At 56.4% G+C, this 23698-nt stretch overlaps 1 protein-coding gene and 1 long non-coding RNA gene across 3 annotated transcripts in view; one reads left to right on the top strand and one right to left on the bottom strand.

Moving 5' to 3' along the window:
• RAI1 (retinoic acid induced 1) overlaps window positions 1-17011 on the bottom strand; it is a 118327-nt gene extending 101316 nt beyond the window's left edge. Inside the window, exon 1 of one of the 2 annotated variants that reach the window (XM_044249289.1) lies at window positions 16630-17011. The gene's annotated coding sequence lies outside the window, so the exon portion shown is untranslated. Of the gene's footprint in view, window positions 1-6319; window positions 6342-16629 lie in introns of those variants that run through there. The other variant, XM_044249292.1, reaches the window with a different exon arrangement.
• Window positions 4713-8390, top strand: LOC122906858. The gene is made up of 2 exons (XR_006384628.1): window positions 4713-4852; window positions 8073-8390. It is a non-coding gene; the product is annotated as an uncharacterized LOC122906858 (long non-coding RNA).
• Window positions 17012-23698: the final 6687 nt, after the last annotated feature.

Raw genomic sequence — 23698 nt, 5'->3', positions numbered from 1 at the left:
GGGTAAACTGAGGCCTGGAGGTGCCACGGGTCTCACACAGGGGGTCCCACCACCTGGGAGCTAGAACCCACAAGTTGTTCCTTTATTAACAGTAACAGCAGTCAGCACTTAATTCCTGTTTCTACGCACTTATCAGAAATTCTCTCACTTGATCCCACTCGCCCCCTCCACCGAGCAACCCCAGGAGCTACTGGGTACTTGTAATTGTGACCCCCATTTTACAGACGAGGGAATGGAGGCTTGGAGAGGAACCTGAATTGACCTCAAGTGTCCCAGCTGGTCAAAAGCCAACGGGTGGATTTGAACCCAGGCAGTCTGGCTCCCGAGGCTGGGCCCATAACCAGGAAACCACACTACTGCAGTAACACAGACAGGGAGGGGTGGGGACTGTGGCTAGGTGGAGGCTGTGTCATCCCACCCCAACAGGGGGTCACGCCATAGCCAGGGCCACCAGTCATGGCCTTGGGGGAAGCAGGTTGTAATAGTCCAGAGGACTGGTGAACTAGAAACTGGGGGTAAGCCCGCCCAAGGATTACTCACTGGCAACTCACCCCCAAACACTGGGTAGGCCTTCAAAATGGGTCTGGGCCAGATGCGGCGGGAGGACAATCAGTTTGCCCCTTTGGTCTAACACCTGGCAATTCAGTTCATAGAAGTTCAGGAAACGCTATCGCTAAGCAAAGGAACAAGTGAACGCGTGGGTACGTGCCTCTCTCCACAATGTGGGGGGAAACCAGGGACTGACTCAGTTTTTATCTCTTCCAGGCTTCCTTTGGGCCTGGAGGTGGCTCTATGAGAGCAAAAGGGCTAAGACGAAATGGCAGGTGGGGCCTGAGGCAGCCTTGCTGCGCTGTGGCTCCCGGCGTCCCCTGGGGCAGTGCCTCCGGCGTTCCAAAGTCAAGGTTGTTGCCGAAAGATGTCTTGAGGGCCCTGGTGGGGCAGGCAAAGAGCACAGCAAGAGGAGACACAGGCTGCCTGAGTTCCACTCAGAGATGATGGAGCTAGAAGGAAACTTCCAGCCCCCGTGGAGCTCAGAGAAGGTAGGCCGTTCCCTGGGGCCACACAGCAAAACTCTCCCGACCCATTCAGTCCTAGATGTGCCTTTATCACGTGTCCTGGACAGTCTGTAGCCAAGACACAGGACTCCTCTCTCCACGAGTAGCTTTTGCAATGTACTCTTCAAGCCTCGGTCTTGGCTTGTGATAAATGTGCATTCCCATACACGAATGTATAATGACACCAATAATTTGATTATTCGGTTGCTGTCTTTTCCCCCTTGGCCACCCGTTCCCCAGGGCAGGGATCACAAACACCCAGATCAGGGCTGATTTCAGTCCTGGACCGCAGAAGGCTTGCAAACATATCTGTCTGTCAGATCAAGTATTATTACTACAAGTAGTCACAATGCCTAAGAAAAATGCATTCCCAGGTGGGGGCTTTCTTGCCTCCCCAGCCTTCAGATACCCCTCCATCCACACACATACACACTTCGCCTCATGGCTGGCTCGCGGATCTGGAGAGGCCTCCATGCCTCCACAGGCAAGAGAGGGGCTCACCCCCCTCTTCCCAACCTGACCCTGAGGCCAGCCCACCCCCTCAGCTGCCAGGCTGGCCTGCAAAGGTATCTGCCCCAGGGGGCCCTCAGCTGCCTCATTAGGAAAGTAGTGACAGACGCATTAGCTGCTAAGGGTGTGTGTGTTGGGGGGGGCCCGCTGAGGGCTGTCACAAGGCTGAGGAAAACCAAATGCCTGCCACTTCCTGGGCCTCTGGGCCCCATCTGGGCCAGGGGCTGTGGCTGGCGAAGGGACAGAGACAATGGTCCAAGTACAGAATAGCCCCCTGAGACTCAGGTTGGATCTCAGCGCCCAGAGCAGAGATCTCCCAGTCACTCCTTGCTGTTCTTGCTCCCAGCCTCTTGGCTGGACTAGACTCACTGATCCTTGACAAGCCCCTGCTCCCTCTGCCTGGGCCGTTACAGCCCCGATGCTGTGTGTGAGAGGGACACAGGGACCCAAGAACCTACTCCCGTGTAACAGAAGAGGAAACTGAGGCCCAGAGAGGTGCTGCTCCAGAGCAGAGGACTAGAGCGGGTGCTGGGCTCTGCATGAAGGCCCTGGCTTGGCCAATGACAGGCTGTGTGGCCTCTGGACCTCAGTTTCCCTGTATGTGAAATGCAGGCCTGGACCACAGTGACGCTGACCACAGTTTCCTCTGACTTCTGAGCTCTGGGAAGGCCCAGTTCTGCTGGAAGAGGGTCAGGGATTATCAGTGTCCCCTCAGCCCCCAAAGCCAGTCCTTCCTGGGGCCTGAGGCACAGCTACCCACCGGGGTCACCGAACTCAGATCTCCCCGCGGCACTGAGTTCCGCCCAGCAACCCGGTCAGTGACCCCGACGGCCTCTACCATTGATAAAAAGCAGGTGGGAAAAGTCCTACACCACACTCCACATGCACACAGGAACAGGCCTCACACCACAGGATAAACGCACTAACAAGAAGACAAACACTCAGCCACATACACAGGTCCCCTGCCCACAAATGCAGACATACAAACCACACACACACACACAAAGGAGCATGGCCCCCCTCCCCTGTTGAACCAGTGCACCTGAGTACCCAAGACATGCTAGGACAGACCAACCCCCTCAGCTCATTTCTCCAGCCCAGACACACACACACATACATACACACAACCACACATCGGTCCCAGTCACAAACACAGACCCCCCCCCCCCATATGCACGAATTGCACACATGCAGGCACATACTCAGCAGTCCAGTACAGCCAGACTCACACGTGCCTGGATGTACCAGCCACAGAAGAACCATAACCCCCTCCATGTACAGAAACCTCCCCCACCCCTGCGCCGATCAATGGACACAGCCACATGCTGCCCACACAGGCCCCCAAGCCCACTAACACACAGATACACACCCATCTCGCCACTTGGTTAAATTCCATACAGTAGGCGGCGCCCAGCCCAGAAGAGAAAATCCAGATAAATAAATCATGTTCGGAGCATCAATCTCGGCCCCAACCTGGCTGCCTCCTTGCTGCAGGTAAAGCGAGACGGGTCTTAAATATTTTATAAATGAATAAACCTGTTAAGAGAATATAATTTACAGGGCCATTGGCTGGAGGCTCACAATAGCCCTCCCACATCTTTTCATTTCGGAGAGCACGTGGTGGTGGCAGGTGGCGGCCACTGGGGCATGGTGTCTGGTGCCCCACCCGCTGCCCTTCTGCCAGGGGTGTTATTCCCAGGGAAAGGGGCATTCTGTGATTTTCCATCCACTAAATCCAGCTGTTGCTCGGAGACAGGGCCCTGCATTCTCTTGTCTTTTCAGCTTTTTTCCCCCAAGCCTTGGATGCCTTTTAAATGCCAATCCATCCCTGGCAACTGTGATTTTCCAAGGCCTGTTTCACACAGGACTTGGAAGTGTTAGAACTGAACTGTTAGGGAATGGGGAAGAAGAGGAGGCCTGGCAGCGGGGGTGAGTAGGGCAAGGACAGCTTGCAGCCGGGCCTGAGGGGCAGCTGGACCTTGGGAGGTTGTGCCTGATGCCAGCCCTGCATGCCCCGAGGGAGAGGCGGAGGAGCCTAGGGCAGCAAAAATGGCTCCTAGGACAGACAGAGGGAACAGAAAGTGCATCCCAGGACCAACAAAGGGTCTTTGGGTCTGAGCACAGTTCAGGAAAAGGAGGCTGGAATGAGGCTGAGGTAGGAGCCCTCACTGCAGCCTCAGGCAGCTGGGGCCAATTAAAGCCCCTTGCTGCTGGGACCTGCATCTCAGCAGGCTAGGTGGCCTCCTCTGCCCCCAGCTAGCAGGACCCCCCTGGCTCCCGCTGCTTTTATCAGAGGTAAGTGGCAATGACGAAGGGCTTCTCTGAGGGTCTGTCTGCCCGTGGAGAGAGGCTGAACAAAGTCAGGAAGGGATCATCCAGTCCGGGTGTTTTCTGAATATCTCACAAGAATGTGGTTCCGGTTCTCTCAAGACTCCCACAGATGCGGGGAGAAAGGAGAGTGTTACACAACATTAAGTGGGAAAAGCAGGATATCAAATGGTACACACAGGAGGAATGATGGCATGCTTAAACAACAACAAAAAAAACCCGTGAACAGGGGGCGAAGTCAGATGTGGCTGCCTTTGGAGACTGGGAGTATGGGTGAATTGTTTTCCTTTTAACTTGTCATATTTTCCAAAAGTCTATAATAAGCCTGTCCTCCTTTTATAGTGAGAAAAAAACCCCACCAAGTGCCTTACAAAACCAAATATATAGAATGGTCCCATATTTTACATTTTCTTATCATAAATTCTTTATCATCTGTCTAGAAAAAAGTATGTTGACAGTGGTTATGTAGGGGTAGGGGTAGAAACACGGGATTTTTACTTATTTAACTGTATATTTAGATCTTTCTAAGATTTTATTTATTTATTTGACAGACAGATCACAAGTAGGCAGAGAGGCAGGCAGAGAGAGAGGAGGAAGCAGGCTCCCCGCTGAGCAGAGAGCCCAATGCGGGACCGATCCCAGGACCCTGAGATCATGACCCAAGCCGAAGGCAGTGGCCTAACCCACTGAGCCACCCAGGCGCCCCTATTTAGATCTTTCTAAATTCAACATAGTAACATGATAATTTCATTAAAAACAAAATGCTTAGGACGGGGAAGTTCTCTGATATCGAGCCTGAGTGCCTCCTGCTGCATCTGAAAGCCCCTCCTCACTATCTCCATTCGAGTGTGCATCACGTGAGGCTTGAGAAAGGCCAAGGGGCAGTTGCTCAACAAGCACACAGCCTCTCTTCCAAGACCTAAAGGAGGGCATTCAATTTTGCTTCCTGCCCAATCCAGGTGTGTGTGTGGGGGGCTGGGGGACAAAGGGTCTGATGAGTCGGTGCCTCTGAAAAGATGGGGGTCAGAAGGCGGCCCTGGAGTGACCAGGTCGGGGACTTAAGGCACTAGAACGAAGGAGGAGTGGAGGAACGGCTGGGTTGGCAGCAAAGCTCCGGAAGGGGCTGCCCCCAGGGCAGGCGGGGTGCCCAGGCTCGGGAGGGAGGAATGTGTCTCCTGGCCAGACAGCCCCAATGGCTGCCAACTAGGGGAGGCCCGTGCTCCTGGGCTGGAGGGAGGCCGTCTGGGTGGTGGCGTCCAGGCTTGGACGACGTGGTGTGTGTCAGGGGTGCCTTCCTGGCCCCTCCTCTTTCTTGCCCTTAGTCGGGAGGTAGGCCCGGCTGGCCCATGGGACAGAGTTGGAGGGCCCGAGCCTGCTGCGCCGGGACAGCGTAGCCTGGAGGCCAGGCCCTACTTTCAACGACTTCCCTGCTTAGGGAGTGGGGGCCGCAGCCTCTCCAGGAGCCTGGGCCCCAGGAGGCGCTTCCTGCTGCCCCTGATGTGGGGTTGCGGGGCTCTGCTCACAGAGCCCGTCCAGAAGTTGAGTCGCACGGGCTCTGGTCGCAGAGCTAAGCTCGATTGGAAGTCACTGCCCACAGCTCTGGGTTCCCGGAAAGGCACCGACTCGGCGAGGGGGCGGGGCCTCGCCAGCCCCGCCCAGCTGCCCCGCGGAGCACGCCGGGACGGGGCGCTGCCATGGCGACGGGAGCCGGCCGCGCCGCCCCGCCCCACCCCGCCTCCCAGCGCGGCCTCCGAGCCGAGAGGCTCCCGACCCCTCCCGGCGTTGCCCGGCCCGCCGGACCGCGCTTGTTAGGCCGGACGCCGCGGAGGAGGCTCCGGCGCGGCCAAGATGGTGGGCGCCGCGGGAGGGGTGCGGAGGGGAGGGCAGGAAGCGCGGGCGTTTGCCCTCTCGCCGCCCCCTCTCGAGGTTGAGGAGAGGAGAGGAAATGGCCCCGGAGGCGATAATCGAGCTGCCAGTGTGTCTGGCCTGACAGCTCCTACCTAAGCCTTTCCCCCCCGAGGCCCAAGGCCCGCCCTGGCCCCAGAGGCGGACCGAGCAGGGGCTACCCGAGCTAGGATCCTGAATTTGACACCCGTTCCCCGCTCCCCACCCCCCGCGCCACCCCCACCAAACGCCCCCTCAGCCTCTCTGTCTTCCGGGCTCTGTCCCTTCCCCCAGCCTGCTGCGCCTCCACCCTCGGGAAGCGGGAAGGGCAGCATTTCGTTCCCCAGGCCTGGGGGCCTGGGATGCCAGCCTCTACCCACCTACACCCCAAGCGTCTGTTATGGAACAGCGAAAACCTGTTTCCCCTCGGTATAGCTGCCATCAAGGTCCTCAGAGCGCCCATGGCTCTGAGCAGCCATCCCTGCCCTCCCTGGAGACCCAGCTAAGAGGACAACTACCTCAGGAGACCCTGATCCCCTTACCCTGTGTTCTCCCAGCAACAATGGGGACAGGAGTAGGATGGGCACTCACACTGACTGGGCCAGGCCAGTCGGGACAGATGACTTATCTTCCCAAGTCCTGCGTGAGAGTGACTCTGCCCAGGTTTTGTGGGCAAACAAGCCCAGATCTGTTAAGGAGTGAAGTGGCAGAGCTGGGACTCAGCCAGGCTGTGACTCTGGATGCCTGTCCACACACAGTGGCACTCCCTGCTCCCTGGCCGCCTAGCCTGGGCTGGTCCAGCCGCCTATCTCTGGCCCAGAGCAATGGCCTGGCCTCCCAGGCCCTCCTCCTTCCCACTACCACAGGCCGGCTTCCCTTCTGAGACGCCAATCTGCAGCCACACAAAGCCCTATTTGTTTGCTTTCTCTGCTGCTCCCCCTGGATCCGATGTCTTTCTCTGCTACCTGCCGGCCTGGCTTCCTCTCCAAGCTGCCCTCCCAGCCAGCTGAAGGGAAGGAGGAGGCAGCCATTCCAGCATGCCCTGTCTCATAGCTACCCCAACGTTCCTCGAATCCACCTCCCCAGTGCCAGGGCACCCAGCTGGGGCAGCCCGGCCCACAACAGTTTTGCAGCCCCCTGGCTGCCTCTCAGAATGTAGGGTGTCAGCTGGTGGAACAGGAAAGATGCCTGCAGCCAGGGGCTGGGGCAGGGGGAGGGGAGCCCAAGAGGCCCAGCCAACCTCCCCTCTCCTTTTGTGAGCAAGGCTTGTTTTGTTCGTCAATCAGGAAGGCAGCCCCTGACTTCCCAGCAGCCCCCGGGGCTGCCAGGAGATAAGGAGATGAATGGGGCCAGGAGGGCTGAATTGGAGAAGGCAGAAGGACACCCTGCTTTTACGGCCCTCCCCCACCCCTCACTCTCTCTGGGGGTTCCTGGGTATCCCAGGCTCTGGGATGAGGGCTTACAGGCTGCACTGGGAGCCTTACGTGGTAGGTGCCCTCTCAGTGCCGACCCTGGGCAGGCACCTGAGCAGATCCCTCTCTGCATGGTGGGCACCCCAGAGTGTACAGCCTTGGGCACCCTCCGCAGTGTCTTGGGAAGCTTCATTGGCCTGAGCTGAAACAGGGCTTTCACAGGCAAAGAAAAATAAACACCCGCATTCCACACCACCTTCTCTACCTGCAGAGTGGGGGCTGCCCTCTCTCCCCGTTCAAATAAAGAAACCCAATACTGATACTGCACCAGATCTAACAATCTCTCCTGGTTCCCTCTACCCAGGGCTCTTTTATTGTACCCTGCCACGCTGGGTGGCCCAGGGCAGGTCCTAACCTCCCTCTTCCCCTTCCTGTCCCCTCCATGCAGAGTTTAACCCTTACGGCAACTCAGGATAAAGGCATGATTATGCCCACATATGGCAGGAGCCTTCATGAGAGAAAGCCACAGAGACAAACTGCCCCTGACAGGATTCAAGCTCATGTCTGCCTGACTCTAAGCCCGAAAAACTTCCTACCAGGGCTGTAGTATCATTTCACAGCAGTGGTTCTCAGCCGACTCGATGAATGACCATAATGAGAAGGGGAGCAAGGAGTGGGCAGAGCCAGGGGATGCCGTATCGTCTCAGCACTGCCACTTGGTTGCTGTGTGATGTCCAGCAGGTCACTTAGCCTCTCTGGGCTTCAGCTTCCTTGACAATCTGTATAGGGCAGTTGATAAGGCTTAGAGAGGATGGACCACCCAATGCCCATGAAAACAGCAGGCAGTTGTTAAAGGATGGCTTTTCTCTGTGATTCCTTTCAGCACCCAGAGGGACAGGCGTCCATTTCTTAGAGGAACCAGACATCTCCCACTGCTGCTGTCACCCATCTGGCCCTGCTGCTGGTCGTCCCCCCAGTCACCATCTCTGGCCCTCTGGAACACTCAGGCTAAGGCCAAGGGCTTCCAGATTGAGCTCCCCAGACTCCTGTCCTGCCCAGGAGACCAGGACCTCTCTGCTTAATTAGCCAGGGCGAGGGCCCCAGGGGACAATGTCACCCTAAGGGAACAAAGCCAGCTCCCATCCACATCCTGCTGGACTCAAGAAAAGAGAACCACTCAATTAAGTCTGATTTGCCAAAACGTCTGTTTTTAGTGCTATTTCGGGCCACGGTGGGGATTTTCTGTGCTTGTCTCAAAGGTATCCTAAACCAGATTCCTTCCTACCTCCCCCACCCCTACTGTGTTTGAAATGAAAATATGTTCTTCCTCTTCTCTCTCTTTCCTTTTTCCTGCTTCTCTCCCACCTATCAGAGGGATGCAAAGGAGAGAAAGGGTGGAGGCTGGGGCCCCAGGGAAGGACAGCACTCCACGCCGCCCCCACTAGGCCTGGGCAGGTCCCCTCAGGCCCCCAAGGTCCCGCACTCTGGGAGCTATGGTTCCCTGAAACCCGCCTGATGAGGGCTCCTGCGGGCCTTTATCTTCTCCCTGCCTCTGGAGGCCACCAAAGTTGGATCATTTTCTGCTGTCTTGCCAGACACACACCAGGCATCTGCCCTTGCCTCCACACACCCTAGTCTTCTGCGTCTGAGATACTGCCTGGGCTGTGCCCTCCCCAAGATCTCTCCTTCCTGCACTTTACCTTCTTAGCTTGCAACAGGACGATTAACCCCACATCTATGCAATCACATCTTTAACGGCTGCCCATCTCCCAAGGCAGAAGCTTCAAAAGGACAGGGGTGGCATCTGCTTGGCCAGTACCAACTCTCTGGGGCAGGGGGTCAACCTCCTTTGGCGCCGCTGATATCTTGGGCTAGATAATGTGTTGTGGGGCCTATCCCGTGCACCCCAGGATGTTCATCACGTCCGAGCTTCTGCGCGCTGGAGGCCAGCACCTCCCCAGTTGAGACAACCAAAAATGTTTCTGCCCATGGCCCACATGACTCTGGAGGGTCAGACTCGCCCCCAATGAAGTAGTACTGCCCTAAAGCCTAGCACAGTGCCCTCCCAAAAGGAATGAATGCAGGACCCCTCCTCCTTCCCCCAGAGAGAACAGGTGAGTTTTATTTTCTCTCTTTACCTCTTATCATCATCATCTTGTATAGATTTAATTTGCCCTATCATACCAGAAGCTTCCAGAAGACAGGCCCACGTGACCTCAGCTGTGTATCAGGCTGACTGCCCATAACTATCGCTGGACGAGTAAGTCTCAAAGCGTCAACAGCACCAGACGGAGGCCTTGTTCTGGCTTCCCCTTCGCCAGGGCGCTGGATTACTGTGTGACTTTGCTACTCCAGCTAAACTTCTCTGGGCATCCGTGTCTCTCCAGTTACTGTCATAATTCTTTGTCCCGCGGGGCTTGTGGACCCCCCCCACCCTTGCCCAAGAAGATTCTGTCAGGTGGTTTTCAATTTACATTTTCTGAAACTTTTTATTATTACAAACGGGACACTGATTCACCACTCTGCGAGTTACCAAGTGCAGCTCAGTGCTCTAGAGGCACAATCTGTTTTAAAACTCCTCTTTAAAACAAAACTATGAAGGGGGTGCTGTGATTTTCGTTTCTTGGTCAGGGAGGAAATCGAGGCTCAGATGGCTGGAGGGAGCTGCTAGAGGACACCCAGACATGGTCTGGCAGCCTGTGGTGCCTGGGGATGCCTTGGTCAGCGAACGCTGTGCTTCCACATGTGATCCTGAACTCTTTCCTAGTCTGCAGCCGGCCTTTCCCAGTGAAGAAGGCCCTAGCAGGACCTCCCTACCGTGAGGCCTCACCGCTGAGCTCTCCTGACAGAAAGAGCTCCGGGTCACCAGGGAAGGGTCCAACAAGGCCCGGAGGTGGCAAGTGCTGATTCAAGAAGTTGGCCTGTCTCAAAGGGGCTGGGAAGGCCGCCCGCCACTCCCTTCCCTTCCCTTGTCATCCCTCCCAGGAAAGCCCTGGCTGGGACACACTTCCGCCAGCACAGAGCCCTTCTATGCCATTCTTCAGGGCATGAAGCAAAAACAGTTAGGAGGAACCATTCTCTAGCACCGTCTATGTACCAGGCGCTGTTGTAAGCCTTTTACGAGCATTAACTCATGAACTCTCCCAACAGTCCTATGAGCAAGGTGCTGTCACCTTCTCCATCTTACAGGTGAGGCAACTGAGCCAAGGAAATCAGGACCTCGCCCAGGTTAGCAGGGGGCAGAGCTGGGATCTGAACCCGGGCGGCCAAGCTCCAGATCCCCGTGCTCCGCCACGAGGCCGAAGCAGAGATGCCGTGGCTGTGTTCCCAGCACTCTGGGGGAGCCACGGGGCCTCCATATGTGATTCAGGAATGAGTGAGCGAACGGGTGAGCGCGTGGTTACCCGGGCACAGAGCCGCCGAAGTCCCCAGCTGCTGGAGGCTTTCTCGGGGCCCACCCACGACACTGGGACAGAGCCACTTTGGAAACAGAAGCTCTCGCCAGGAAACTCGCCTTCTCACCTGCCCCACTGTGTAACAAAGACCCGCTCAACCCATCTCCTCAACCGGAGCCGGAAAAGAAACTTGGTTTTGGCCCGTGTGCCGGCCGGGAAGGTTTAGAGGCACAAAGCTGCCATCTTTTCCATGTGCTGAGTCTGGGAACAGGAAGAGGAAGAGCCCCGTCTGCTGCGTGCGATCCGGAGGGGCTGCAGACGATGCCTACTGGACAGGTCGGGGTATGGGGCCTCGGAGAGGGCAGTCTGTAGCTGGACTGTGCCCAGGCTGGCCTAACCCCAAGTGCGTAAGTCCTCATTCCCAGATCCCAAAACAGCCCGACACTGGCCTCACACTTAACGCCTGCAGAAACCAGCGCTCCCACCACCGGCACGAGAGGGAGGTGACCCGCCTGGGGCAGCAGCAGGAACTCAACCTCTCCCCAAATCCCGACCCACCCGTGCTTCTGCTCCCCCACCGTGTGCACAGTCTCCAAGGGGGAACTAGAGGAAACGGGCATGGTCCGCTCCAGTTCGCAGGTGCCTCCTCAAGACCCCCCAGCCTGGGGCCTGTCCCCGTTCGTTCAGCTCGCTCTACTCAGTCCCCTAGTTTCTAAGCCCCAAGATGGCGACTCCCCCAATTTACAGCTGAGACCGAGGCCTAAAAGCGGAGGGGAGATGTCCCCACAATTCCTAACGGGTGGCCCCCATTGCCCAATCCCTGGCCTGCTGACTCTGTTTCCCCTCCCAGGACTCGCTCCTGGCCCTCCATGGTGTCCGGGATGCCTGCGCCCTTGAGGCTGATCACTTTGTAGAGAAAGTGGATGTCCACTGCCCACCCTGATCCTTGGACTTGGAGGGCCTGGAAGGTCAGACCACAGGCTGGCTGGTCTCTGGGTCACAGGGTGAGCATGAGGCTGAGGGCAAAAATCCGAGGGGGAGTCTGCTGAGGGAAGGAAGGAACATTCAGCGTCAGAGCCCTAGTACTCCTGGGTATTTCCTTTTCAGAGTCTCCGCATACTATTTAGCAATAAGAGCATCTCCTTCCCTCCTCCCTTCCCGCTTCTCTCTCCCCCCACCTTCTCTTCTCCTGCCTCACCTCCCTTTTCCTCTTTCCTCCCTCCCTTCTGGAGGAGGTTTCCTCCCTCCCTCAGGAGCATGGTTTGCTAGGGTTCAAGAACCAGCAGAACAAAATCTCTCCTTTGCCAGCAGAGCCCCAGTCTTTACCTTCAGCCCCGGGCACTCACCCTCGCTGTCCCCCGCCACCCCCCCACCCCGTGTCAAATTCCAGTCTTGGATCCCCAGTGACCTACCCAGGCAGAGGGCACAGCTCTGCCTCACACAGTCTCCTCAATCCCCAGGGAAACAGGCCGAGCCAGTTTCTCCTTGGGCCCCCTCAGGGAGCAGCCTGGGGGTGCTGGGCCCCTCTCTGGCCTCACTCTTCTCTCAGAAGTCTGGCAGAACAGAATCCTCTGACCAGGGCCCTGAGAATCTGCAAAGCGCCAGCAGGCGCCTGCCCAGGATCTCCAGGCGCACAGAAACAGTGCCGGGACTCTCACTCGGCCCACCGCACCTAGCCCTTCCTGCCAGGAAGCATTTCCAAGTGTCTCCCGTGTTCCAGGCCTCGCCCTTGGCACTGGGGCCAGGAGAGGAGGGAGGTGTGTTCTTGGGCCTGGATGCTTCAGCCCTGTGGGGAGGACAGACACTGACAGAATTCCGGATAATGCCAGGATAAACGCTAGGCTGCGGGTATAGACAAAGGGAGATGACTCAGTCCGCCTCACAGGTCAGAGGAGGAGGAGACAGGACGCGTCTGTTTTGGTCTTGGGAGGCAGGGAGGAAGGTGAAGGGCATCTAGGTGGAAGCCGCAGCCCAGGCACATGTGCAGAGACAAGGATGCACGCGGCCGAATCCGGGGAAGAAGCCTGTGCTATGGCTGGAGGGGATGGAAGGGGGTTGAATGGGGCAGAGCAGGCGGAGGACACCAGAAGGGGCCCCCGGCACGGGGTAAGGACCATGTGCTGGACCTGCACTCAGAGGGCAGCAGGACCCCTGGAAGTATCTGCTGCGGTTGAGAAAGCACTCTGGGAGTGTGGCCCACGCTGGGAGGGGGTGGGGCGGAGGCAGGGCGGCCCAGGAGGCCCCACCAACAGCCCCGCCTCCCCCCCCCCATCATTCTCTCCAAGCTGGCTCCTCCCCTCTTGGCCACCGGACACGCGCCACGTCTGTTCCAGCCTCCAAACACTTGCTGGTGTGCTCCCTCCACCAGGATCCCGCCTGTTGTTCTCACTTACCCGTGCCGAAGCACCTGCTTTCCAAGACCCCTCTTCCACGAAGCCCCTGCCTCCCTAAAGCTCCCAACTTTGGTCGAGACGGAATCCTGAAGCTCAAGTGATCTGTTGGGCCCGTACGTCTCGGAAGGGAATTCTACATGGTCTCCCTCTGCATGGACAAGACTTCCCAAAGACGCTGCCCTACGCTCTGGCCCTTATCATCCCCATAACACGTGGGCCCTTCACAGGGGGACCTGTTTTCTGCCCGCCCGAAACCTGGCTCGACTCTCATGACAATGTGGGTTCCCCTGGGTATTTTCTGGATCTCAGTCACCCACTGGGCTGTGACCTTCCTGGAGGCAGGTGCACGAAGCACGGGAGGTCAGAAATGGTGGGTCCTTGGAAAATACCTGTTCCCTTGGGGTCAGTGAGCCCAGGTACCTCTCCCACAGAAACCCTGCCCAGTGTCCACTGCTCCCCCCATCCCTCCCTGTGGAGCCACACATTTGAAAGTGGGGGGTGGGCATCCACCTCACAGCCACAGGTGGCCATTAAAAGGAAGAAGATGGGGTGCCTGCCTGGCTCAGTTGGTTGAGCAACCGACTCTTGATTTCAGCTCAGGTCATGATCTCGGGGTTGTGGGATAGAGCCCCGCACTGGGCTCTGCGCTCCACGCTGAAGATTATTTTTCCCTCTCTCTCTCTCCCCCTTCCCCTGCTTACACGCATTCTCCCAAATAAATTAAGTAAAAGCAACACGATGCATGCACGGACTGTGGTGGAAATAAACAAGCACTGATAATGGTGATAGTGCCAACCAGCATTTGGTGGGACAAGTACTGTTCTAAGCTTTGTGTGTTTACACAGAATAACTCATTCCACCTTCACTAGAGTCCTGTGGGGCCAGTACCCTCATCATTCCCACTGGGCAGACAGGAGTCGCAGATGCAGACGCAGAGAGGTAACTCATTTGGTATGTGGCAGAGCCAGGAGTCAACCCTGAGCCTTGCCTTGGGGCACCTCACCTTATAGCCTCCCCAAGACAATGGAAAGGAGCCAGGAACTTAAAGAGCCCAAGATGTATTCTCATCTGTGGTAAAAGAAAACTAACTTTCGGCATATAGGATACATACATATTCATGCAAGCAAGCAGCAGAACTGTCTAGGAGGACACATTCAAACTCTTAACTGGGGTTACTTGTGGGAGGGGTGCGGAGGACACTTTCACTCTCTATACTTCTGGGTTATTTGCGTTTTTCACAATAAGAATGAATCCGAGTATTACTTGAGTGAATAAAAAAGAGAGAACTTGTCAGAGCCTCAAGTAATGTTTGTGGAATGAATAAAAGCCAGATTCATTTTGTAGGACTGTTTTTTCAAACTCTGGGTATGACCCATTAGTGGATTATGAAATCAATTCAGTGGGCTGCAACCAGCATTTAAAAAAAAAAATTCACATAGGCTAAAACAGAAAGTATCCGCTCAGCTGTAAAGTAGAGGAAAGAGTTATTTCACTAAACTTTTGTTTCAGTTTTATATAGTGGTGGTGAAGAGAATTGTAATCTAAAATGTATTTCTTATACATTTTATAATGTATCCTTGAATCAAGTTTCTGGCAGAGTTTGAAAGCCACCGTTCTAGACTTGGGGTCTAAAAGGAAAATGCTGGGGGAGGGCACCTGCAAGGGACTCTTGGTCCAGTGTAAGAGAGATGGTTTTGCCCAGTGGGTGAGTTTCCTCCATTTAGGAAGAAGCCAGAGGGGTCCCTTGCTCTTGGAAAATGTCCTATTTAGCCCACTCTAGAGTTGGCTTCTGGGGCCTAAGCCGTCTTGATACCTCGGCTTCCTCCCAAGGCTTTTTGCCTTGAGAACTGGCATGGAGCCTCTCCCAGCCCAGAAGGTCTGTGCTCACTCCTGTGGGTCACCCAAAGCTCCTAGGGATGCTCCTGGGGTCCCATATACCCCCTCTGCTGTCAAGGGGGGGGGGCAGGCACAAATTCCTTTCCAGCTTCCAGATCCCCAGAACCACATCCCAAGGAAGCCTCTGGAAACACAGTTGTGTGGTCAGTCGGGAGGGGCCTCCACGGAGTCCACAGCGAGGGCTGCCCCCACAGTGGGTGAGCCTGACCTAGGCAGAGCAAGGTCTGTATGGAGGACAGGGTGGAGGAAGAGAAGCAGAGCCCCCAGCCTGGGGCTCCCACGGCGCTGGCGCCTCCACTTCGGAGCTCGCCTAACCCACCCCCGCCTCCCCTCCCAGGGCAGCAGACAACTAAAAAAAGATAAAATAAAAAGAAGTAATTCCCCTGCTCTGACGTCAGCGCGAGGTTTTAACAGCCCGGCAGCGGCCTGAAACCGGATTGCAACCAGATGTAATGCCCTTGAATCCTCCACACACCGCTGCGTTGGAAGAGAAATGAAGCGGGAGGGGGTGGTGGGGGGCCGGCACTTTGGGTGGGAGGGAGCCGTGCGGGTCCCGCGTGGGTCCTTGAATCAGAGCGTGCTGAAAGCATGGGAAAGGCGCTGCGGGAGGGAATGCTGCGAGCGGGGAAGCTCAGGGCCCGGGTCCGCCATGCAGGCGCGCTGCCTCCCCTCCCCCAGCCCCCCAATAGCGCATTGTTACACTCGGTTTTGTCCGCTCCGAGCCGAAATCCCAGCGCTCCCCACCCCCCCGCCTCCCGATCGCGGGCTCCCAAGAAGGCACGGCTCGGGTCGGCACTCCCGCCCTCGGCGTGGATTTGAGGAGGACTAAGAGCCCCAAGAAGGGCAACGGCAGGCTGGGAAAACGGGCGTCCCAGGAAGCTGGGGCCGCAGCGGCCTCGGGCCTGGCTGATGTTTCGCTTCCCCTCCGCCCCTCCTCCGAGGCCCCCGGCGCGACCGAGCCTCCAAATGTCACCCCCGTGTCCTGACACCCCGTCGCCCCCGCCGCGCTCGGCGACGCCGCCTGGCTCCCGGCCCCCGAGCCCTCCTCCCGGGCCCCCTGTCTCCCAAGCACGGGGGCCAGGGAGCTGGCCGGCTCGCCGCGGTACGGGGACTCGGGTCTCGCGTGTCCGGTGCCCCCGACCGTGACGTCACCCCCGAAGGGCCCGTGCGCCCGGGGCCTGGCCGCGTCGGAGCTCCCCGGGCCTCCGGGGCCGCTTCCTGCCGGGTCGCGCGCGGGGCCTGTGCACAGGCCCGGGCGCCGCGGCCCGCGTGGGGGGCACCGCAGGGAGCTCCGCGCGCCCTGTCTCCCCACGCCCGGCCCTCACCGCCCCCCGGCGCCCTGCCTCCCGCGCCGCGCCGCACGCCAGGCCCCGGTCCCCCTCGCACAAGTTGGCTCCCCGCCCCCCACCCCGGGCGCACTCACAAAGCTCCCCTCCCGCCCCGGCGCCGGACGAGTGCCCCCCGTGTCCCCACGCCCCGCGCGGCGGCACTCCGGGCCACCGCGCGCGCACAGCCCCGGGCACACAGATTCTCGCCGCTCGCGCCCCCACGCCGCGAACCGCCCCCAGACGGCCATCCGGTGACCTCGCGCACCCCCACACTACACAAAGCCGTGACCTCGCGGACCCCCACATCCCGGCCCGCGGCGCGCTCGGTCCCCGAGCCCACCTCCATTCCTCACCCTGCCTCGGATCCCGACGCCTCGCGCCGCCCCTGCCCCGGCAGCGGCCCCCGCGCCCCAGCGCTCGGTGCTCACCTCGGCGCCCGCGCTCACTCGGGGGCCCTGGCTCTGGCGCTGCGACTTCGCGGCCCGCAGGCCCGGGCGGCCATGGGGGTCAGGGCGCTGCGGCCCGGCCGGCCCGCGGCCAGGCAGGAAGGAGGGTGGGCCGCGGCGCCCCCTCCTCGCGCCGGCGCTCGGGCGGCGGGCAGGGCGGCCTGCTCCGCTCGCCTCTCGCCCTCGCAGCCGCTTTGCTCTCCGACTCGACTCTCCGAGCCCAGCCGCGGCGGGGGCGGCGCCCGGGGGCGCGGGGAGCCGGCGGCGCGGGGAGCGGGCCCTGGCCGCGCACCCGGCCGGGCCTGCCTGGTGTCCGCGGGTGCCGCGGGGAAATGCGATCCCCTCCGCACAGGAAGAGCGAACGGGCGGGCGGGCGGGCGACGCGCGGGGGGAGAAGGAGAGCGAGAGCGGGAGGAAAAAAGTTCCCGGGCGGCCTGGCTGCGCTCGCTCGAGGCCCCGGGCGCCAGGTGGGCCGTGCGCGCCCCGATAGCACCCCCTGGCGGTCCGCGCGCCCCACTGCGCGTCCCCCCACTTCTCCCCCCCACCCCCGCCAGCTCGTCCTCCCTAGCGTCCTGGGCCGGGGGGGGGGGGGGGGGGCGGGGGTGCGCCTTGCGTGGGTTCCAGGTGGAGCCCTCCCAGACTCGCATGGCCCGTCCCGGGCCGGGGGACGCGGTGGGACTGGAGGCCGGGTGGGAGTTGGAACCTCGGGCAGAGGATTTGGACTGGCATCCTGCCCTCAGATGCTTCCAGTCTCTGGCCTGGTTGCTAGGCCAGGCTCCCGCATTCACTCCACTATCGGCCGTCCCTGTGACCTCGTCTTTTTGGATTGGGAAACATTTTTTCAATTTCTGAACTTAATAGGCTGGACAGAAATCTCTCCACATACTGGGTTCCCGGCACCTTGCTGGACGCTAGGGAATGAACAGAGACAAGTGGTCTCTGCTGTCATGGAGATGACATCCTGTTGCGGACGGACAGACAGCAAACGAATGCTTACGTACATGAAGAACGTATTTCAGGGAGTTATGATTTCTAGGAAGCAAATTAGCAGATGAAGTGTCGGGTAGGGGTTATTAAGGTGGAAGTGAGAGAAGGGGGCCTATCTGAGCAGAGAACTAAACAACAGGAAGGAAGCCTGCTCTTTGTAGAGTCTGGAGAAGAGCATTCCCGGCAGAGGGAAGAGAAAGTGCGAAGTGCAGAGGCCCTGAGATAGGGGACAGCTTGGTGGGTAAACAACCAGGTGACCAATGGTGGGTGCACCAAATGCAGAGCCATAAGGGAAGACCTCTGTCTTCAGTGCTACAGAGGGCGTGGTGAGGAATTTGGATGCAAAGTTCTGGTGCTCTGGGAAGGAAGCCGTTGGCAGAATTTACGCAAAGGAATACTGAATAAATGAGTGAGTGAATAAGCCTATGAACTTAGAGGCTCCCTAAGCAACTGCTACTCCAAGGCTTTGACTCACCAGGGCTTGGGCAGAAACCCACAGCCACCTGCTCTGGGAACCTCCTCGCCCCCCCAGGACCCAGCCTCTGGGGTCTGTTGGTCCTATGGTGGGGAAGGGGGAACATCAGAGCTCCCAGGTGCCCTGAGACTACCAAGGTCTCCTATCAAACCTCAGCTTCGTCATTGGTAAAAGAGGGACAGCGGTAGGTAAGGTCCCCTTACTCTGTGTTAGACACTGTCCTTCTTTCTATGGGTTGTCCTGCTTGATCCTGGCAGCTCCTCTGGGAGGCAGGCTCACAGAGGAGACTGAGACACAGAGGGGTGAAATCACCTGTCCAGGTTCTCAAGTGAAAGTGACAGAGCCCAGACCTGCAGCCAGGGCCCTTCACTGAGCTCAGCCACCTGTCTCCCATGGAGAATGGTGAATGGGAGAAGCAAGGTAGAGGAAAACACAAGGTGAGCAGCACTAGTTTTTTTTGTTGTTTGTTTTAAAAGATTTTATTTATTTTAGAGAAAGCAAAAGCGATCACAGAGGGAGAGGGAACGCAGAGGCAGAGGGAGAAGCAGACTCATTATTGAGCAGAGAGCCTGATGCAGGGCTGGATCCTAGGACCCTGAGATCATGACCTGTGAGGAAGGCAGACGCTTAACCGACTGAGCCACCTGGGTGCCCCAGCAGCACTGTTTTAAGCTAGTTCTAATCTCATGTTCTTGAGTGGATGAGACCAGGTTTCTAAGACTTGCTGGGTCTCTGTTGCCTCATCTGTAAAATGGGGATAACAGCAGTCCCGACTTCCTGGGATTGTTGAGAGGACTGAACTCAGTCAGGTGTGTGAAGTGTTTAGCCCCAAGCCTGGCATGCAGTGGATGCTGCTACTGTTTTAGGTCAAACACTGTCTGAGAGGGTATGGCCCCTTTCATCTAGCTAGTGGCTTCCCAGCCCCCACCATGGCCAGTGTTCTCTCTCGCTGCCTTAACCTGCCTCTGGGAGAGCTGAGGGGAATGCCTGACACCAGGAACCTCAGGGGGCTGCTACCTCCCTGCGCAGGGCCCCACAACTGACAAGTGTCATTGTTGAGCACCTACAGTAAAAAATGTAAGTGCGGTGAATGACCACGGAGTAGTGGCTTGAAATGACACGCATGTGTTCTGTATGGTTCTAGAGGTCAGAAGAACCTGAAATCAGTTCCTCGGCGCTCCAGGCGAGGTGTTAGCAGGGCTAGTCCTTCTGGAGACACTGGGGCAGAATCTGTTCCCTGCCCTTTCTGGCTTCTGGAGGCCGCCTGCATTTCATGGCTTGTGACCGACTGATGACCTCCAGAAGCACGAAAAGGCAGGAAGACAATAGCTTCTGTTGTCCCACCTCCTACTTTCTCCCTTAACCTTCCTGCCTCCTCTTATAAGGACCTTTGTGATGACATTAGGGACACGTGGATAATCCGGGATAATCTCCCATCTCAAAACCCTTAATTTAGGGCGCCTGGGTGACTCAGTGGGTTAAACCTCTGCCTTTGGCTCAGGTCATGATCTCAGGGTCCTGGGATCGAGCCCCATATCGAGCCCCACATTGGGTTTTCTGCTCAGTGGGGAGCCTGCTTCCTCCCAACTCTTTGCCTGCTGCTCTGCCTAATTGTGATCTCTGTGTGTGTGTATCAAATAAACAAATAAAAATCCAAAAAAAAAAAAAAGAAAAAAAGAGACCCTTGATTTAATCACACTGCAAGGACACCTCCCTCCACCCACCCCCCTGCCCCCCCCCCCTTTTTTGCCATGCACAAGAACAGTCAGTTTCCAGGGATTAAGACCTGTATTTCTTTGTGAGATATTTTACAACCACACATTCCATACCTTCTCTGAATCCTCCCTCATTATAATGCATTTTACAGTTAAGAAAATCGAGGCTCAGGAGAGATGAAGTCACTTCTCTGAGGTTGTACAGCTGACAAGTTTATTTATCTATTCCCACTATGGTTCAAACATCAGGTAAGAGTCTGGGTTGCGATGTAAAAGTTTCCTGGGAAAAGCGTGCTGTGGAACACAGGCATGGAGTGTAATGAATGACCTGGTCCTGTTGAGGAATTCCTGGAGGAGGTGACATGTGAGATCTGAAGAGTGATTTTCCCCTGGCTGTTTTCGTCAGGGGAGGTCCTGAGGCTTCTCAGAAGAGAACCTGGAACTGATCGGGGTCACTGTCAGCAAACCCAAGATTTCTGCTGAGAACTTGCTTGTCATTCTTAGCTGGATGCAGGTAAGAGGGCCAGAAGGGAGGGGGCCCACTGTGGCAAAAGACGCCCCCCCAGTAAAGACGGTGTTGATACAAAAGTCTTAAACTTGGTGGCTTGAATGTGAAATCCTGGCTGCTGGGTGTGTCTTAACTGGAGGGGAAAGCAAAGTGTTTGAGAATTTGGAGTTGAATACCTTTAAGGAGGCTAAGTTCTTGGGGAATTGAAATACCTTCAAGGAATGTAAATTCTACCTATTGTTCGGGGCGCCTGGGTGGCTCAGTGGGTTAAGCCGCTGCCTTCGGCTCGGGTCATGATCTCAGGGTCCTGGGATCGAGTCCCGCATCGGGCTCTCTGCTCGGCAGGGAGCCTGCTTCCCTCTCTCTCTCTCTGCCTGCCTCTCTGTCTACTTGTGATTTCTCTCTGTCAAATTAATAAATAAAATCTTAAAAAAAAAAATTCTACCTATTGTTCTATACCCACGTTTAAATCACCCAGCTGACCCCCAAAGCATCTGTGTTTGAGATATCCTCATCTCCCCAGGAGTCTTAAGACCAGGAGTCTTAAGACTTCTTCATCTGTGTGGCCTTGACCTTGAGCTCCCCCTAGTTTTCTCCTAGTTCAAAGGAGACAAAGACCTCTATTAGAGAGAGAGAGAGAGACTCTTGTGGGCTGGAGCACAGGGGAAGGGGGAGGATCTAGGCTTATCATCTGCTCGCTCACTCAATAGAATACGAAGGGAGCATTTCACTAAGCCTCCATCTGGTTGGGTAGACATCCCCCTTCCAATAACCCCCTGGTCCACACCAAGAAACTGAGGCCACGGAGGGGAAGTACCTAGAGCAGGAAAGTGCAGAGCAAGATTCAGCTGCTTCCACATGCCCAGCAGAGCTTGTCCTGGGTTGCCAGCCTGCCTTCTCTGGGACCAAAGCTCCTGGGAGCTCTGGGCTGTTCCTACACAGCACGTCTTCTGCAGCAGCAGGCCTCCCATTAAGGAGTAGTTAGCCCACAAGTACTGAGTACTCCCTGTGTGCCAGGCAGGCCCTGTGCATTTTGGTCATTGACGCAGAGACTCAGATCTGCCTTTTGGAGAGGAAAAAATAGAGGCTCAGAGAGGGGAGGAAGCGTTCCCAGAGCAGGCCAGCTCAGTGTTTATCCCCGCTTAGTTAGTAACCAGGGGAGCAAGATGAAGTGGAGGGAAAGACCCATCCCAGCCCTGCCTCAGGGCGAACAACGTGACTCCGAGCCCATCGTATCCACAGGGGGAGATGACCACCTCAAGGGCTTATCCTGAGAAGTTTAAAAAGCTGGGAGCTGGGAGCTGGGCATGGCCACCGAGGCTCTCTTTCCCTCCCCGCCTCTGTGAAGTGAGCCCATTGTGCTGCTACCTGGAAGGCAAAGGGAACAGAGCCATTTCTTGCAAAGGTCCTGATGGTGTTCACACCTCTTGAGAAGGAAGGCAGGCCAGGGAAGAGAGGTAGGGCTGTCTATTTCAGAGAGGAGGGGGTCAGTGATGGGGGGGGCACGTAGCAGCGAGACACCCTACCCCCCGGGGCTTCCTGCAAGTCCTCTGATCTCCCACAGAAAGACTGAAAGGAGGAAGTACCAGCCATGCTTAGGTCCAGGTGAGTCTGAGCACTGTAGGGTCAGGGGGACTCTGTCTAGTTCCAGGATGTCCCTTGAAGGATCCCCAAGCCGCTGGTCCAGGGCCAGACAGGCATCACTCGGATCCTCCACTCACTCACTCACTCACTCACTCATTAATTAGTTAATTCAATACACAGTGGTTGAGTGAAAGCCCTGTTCTAGATTCCATCTCCAGGAAAAGGCGCTGCAGCCCCCCGAACCCACCCCACTCCACCCGACCCCCATGATTGCTGAGCAAGACAGACATTGGACCTATTCTGAAGGCCTTGTTATCTCAAGAAAAGGCCATTTTGACCACATATTCCCTTAAATTGGGAATGCACACTTCTTTGTTATTAGAGAAAAAAAAATTAATTTTAATTTTATTTTGAAAAAAAAAAAAATTAGGGTCGCCCAGCTGGTTCAGTTGGAAGACAGTGCAACTCTCAGTCTCAGGGTTGTGGGTTCGAGCCCCACAGTGGGTGTAGAGACTACTTAAATAAATAAAACTTAAACAAATAAAAAAAAAAGAAATCAAAGCTCAGAAAACACATAGAAAATACGTATATATTATCTTCTATGCAACAATTCCAGGTTAATGTGCTAATTCTTAGATTAATGTGCTCACAGTTAGAATGCAAAAAATTGACTTTGGGGAGACATGGTTCTTCCCACAAAGTCTCCCATAGGTCTTAACTAGACCTTCTGGGCACTAACTACTCAAAGGCTTTATCAGGTCCTGGCATTCCTCAAGCCACTGAGTTCCATGGCTTTCAAATCCTGTCCTGGGGGTACCTGGATGGCTCAGCTGGTTAAGCATCCAACCGTTGTTCCCAGATCAGGTCTTAATCTCAGGGTCGTGGGTTCAAGCCTCACATTAGGCTCCACAGTGGGCATGGTGCCTACTTAAAAAAAAAAAAAAATCCTGTCCTGAAACGCTTCTTCACATTTGGGGTTTTCATTGTTTAGATGGGGGTGACCCAGTCAGATGGAGCCTTGATTTGTCAAACACAGTGCCCGGGACCCCAGGAATTCTCTAGTGCTCCTGTCACCGACTTTGTGAAATTCTACAGTTTTGGTCAAGATTTGAAGATTTCCTTCACCATCAGCTTGCGGAAGTGAACCCACCAGAAAAAATAGGAATAAAGGGGCAGAGAGAGAGCTGGTGTGAAACGGCGGAGATGTCTGAGTGAGGACTAAGTTTGTAAGTGGCAGGGACAGTAACAAAACTGGTCACGTTTTTAACAACCTTGACTTCCAACGCAGATAACAAATACTCAGCTGCCACGGACCCCCACCATTAGGATTAGCGGGATCAGCCTGGGAATGGTTGCATCAAGAATTACATGAAACAGGGATAGAATTCCATCCTGTCTCAGCCATTGTGGATCTCCTTCCAGAACCTTTGTGCTACCTAACGCAACCTGTCTTTTGGTAGTAATAACACATTGATTTTCCTGTGGGGAACATTGTTTCCCACTTTCAGCCCCCATGTAGTCCTGCCCAGGCTGACCCTACCTCTGGGATGCAGAGATGGTCCTATGACTCAGATTTAGCCAATCAGAGTGCCCCATTTGCCCAGTCACAGTGACTGGCTCCAGAATTGCCATAGGATCCAAGCCCTCTGGGAGTTTTGCTAGAGCTATTGAGCTTTCCAGGCCCCTCCAGGATTGGCTGTGGGCATGAGAATAAAGCCAATATGGAGAAAAGCTCTATGATGATATACCCAGAGATGCCCTCTGGGCACCTGGATCCAGCTA

The sequence above is a fragment of the Neovison vison genome, chromosome 5 (assembly GCF_020171115.1).
Source record: "Neovison vison isolate M4711 chromosome 5, ASM_NN_V1, whole genome shotgun sequence".
Taxonomy (NCBI): Eukaryota; Metazoa; Chordata; class Mammalia; order Carnivora; family Mustelidae; genus Neogale; species Neogale vison.
The sequence above is the reverse complement of the archived record's forward strand: the minus strand, read 5'-3'. Positions and strand labels throughout refer to the sequence as shown.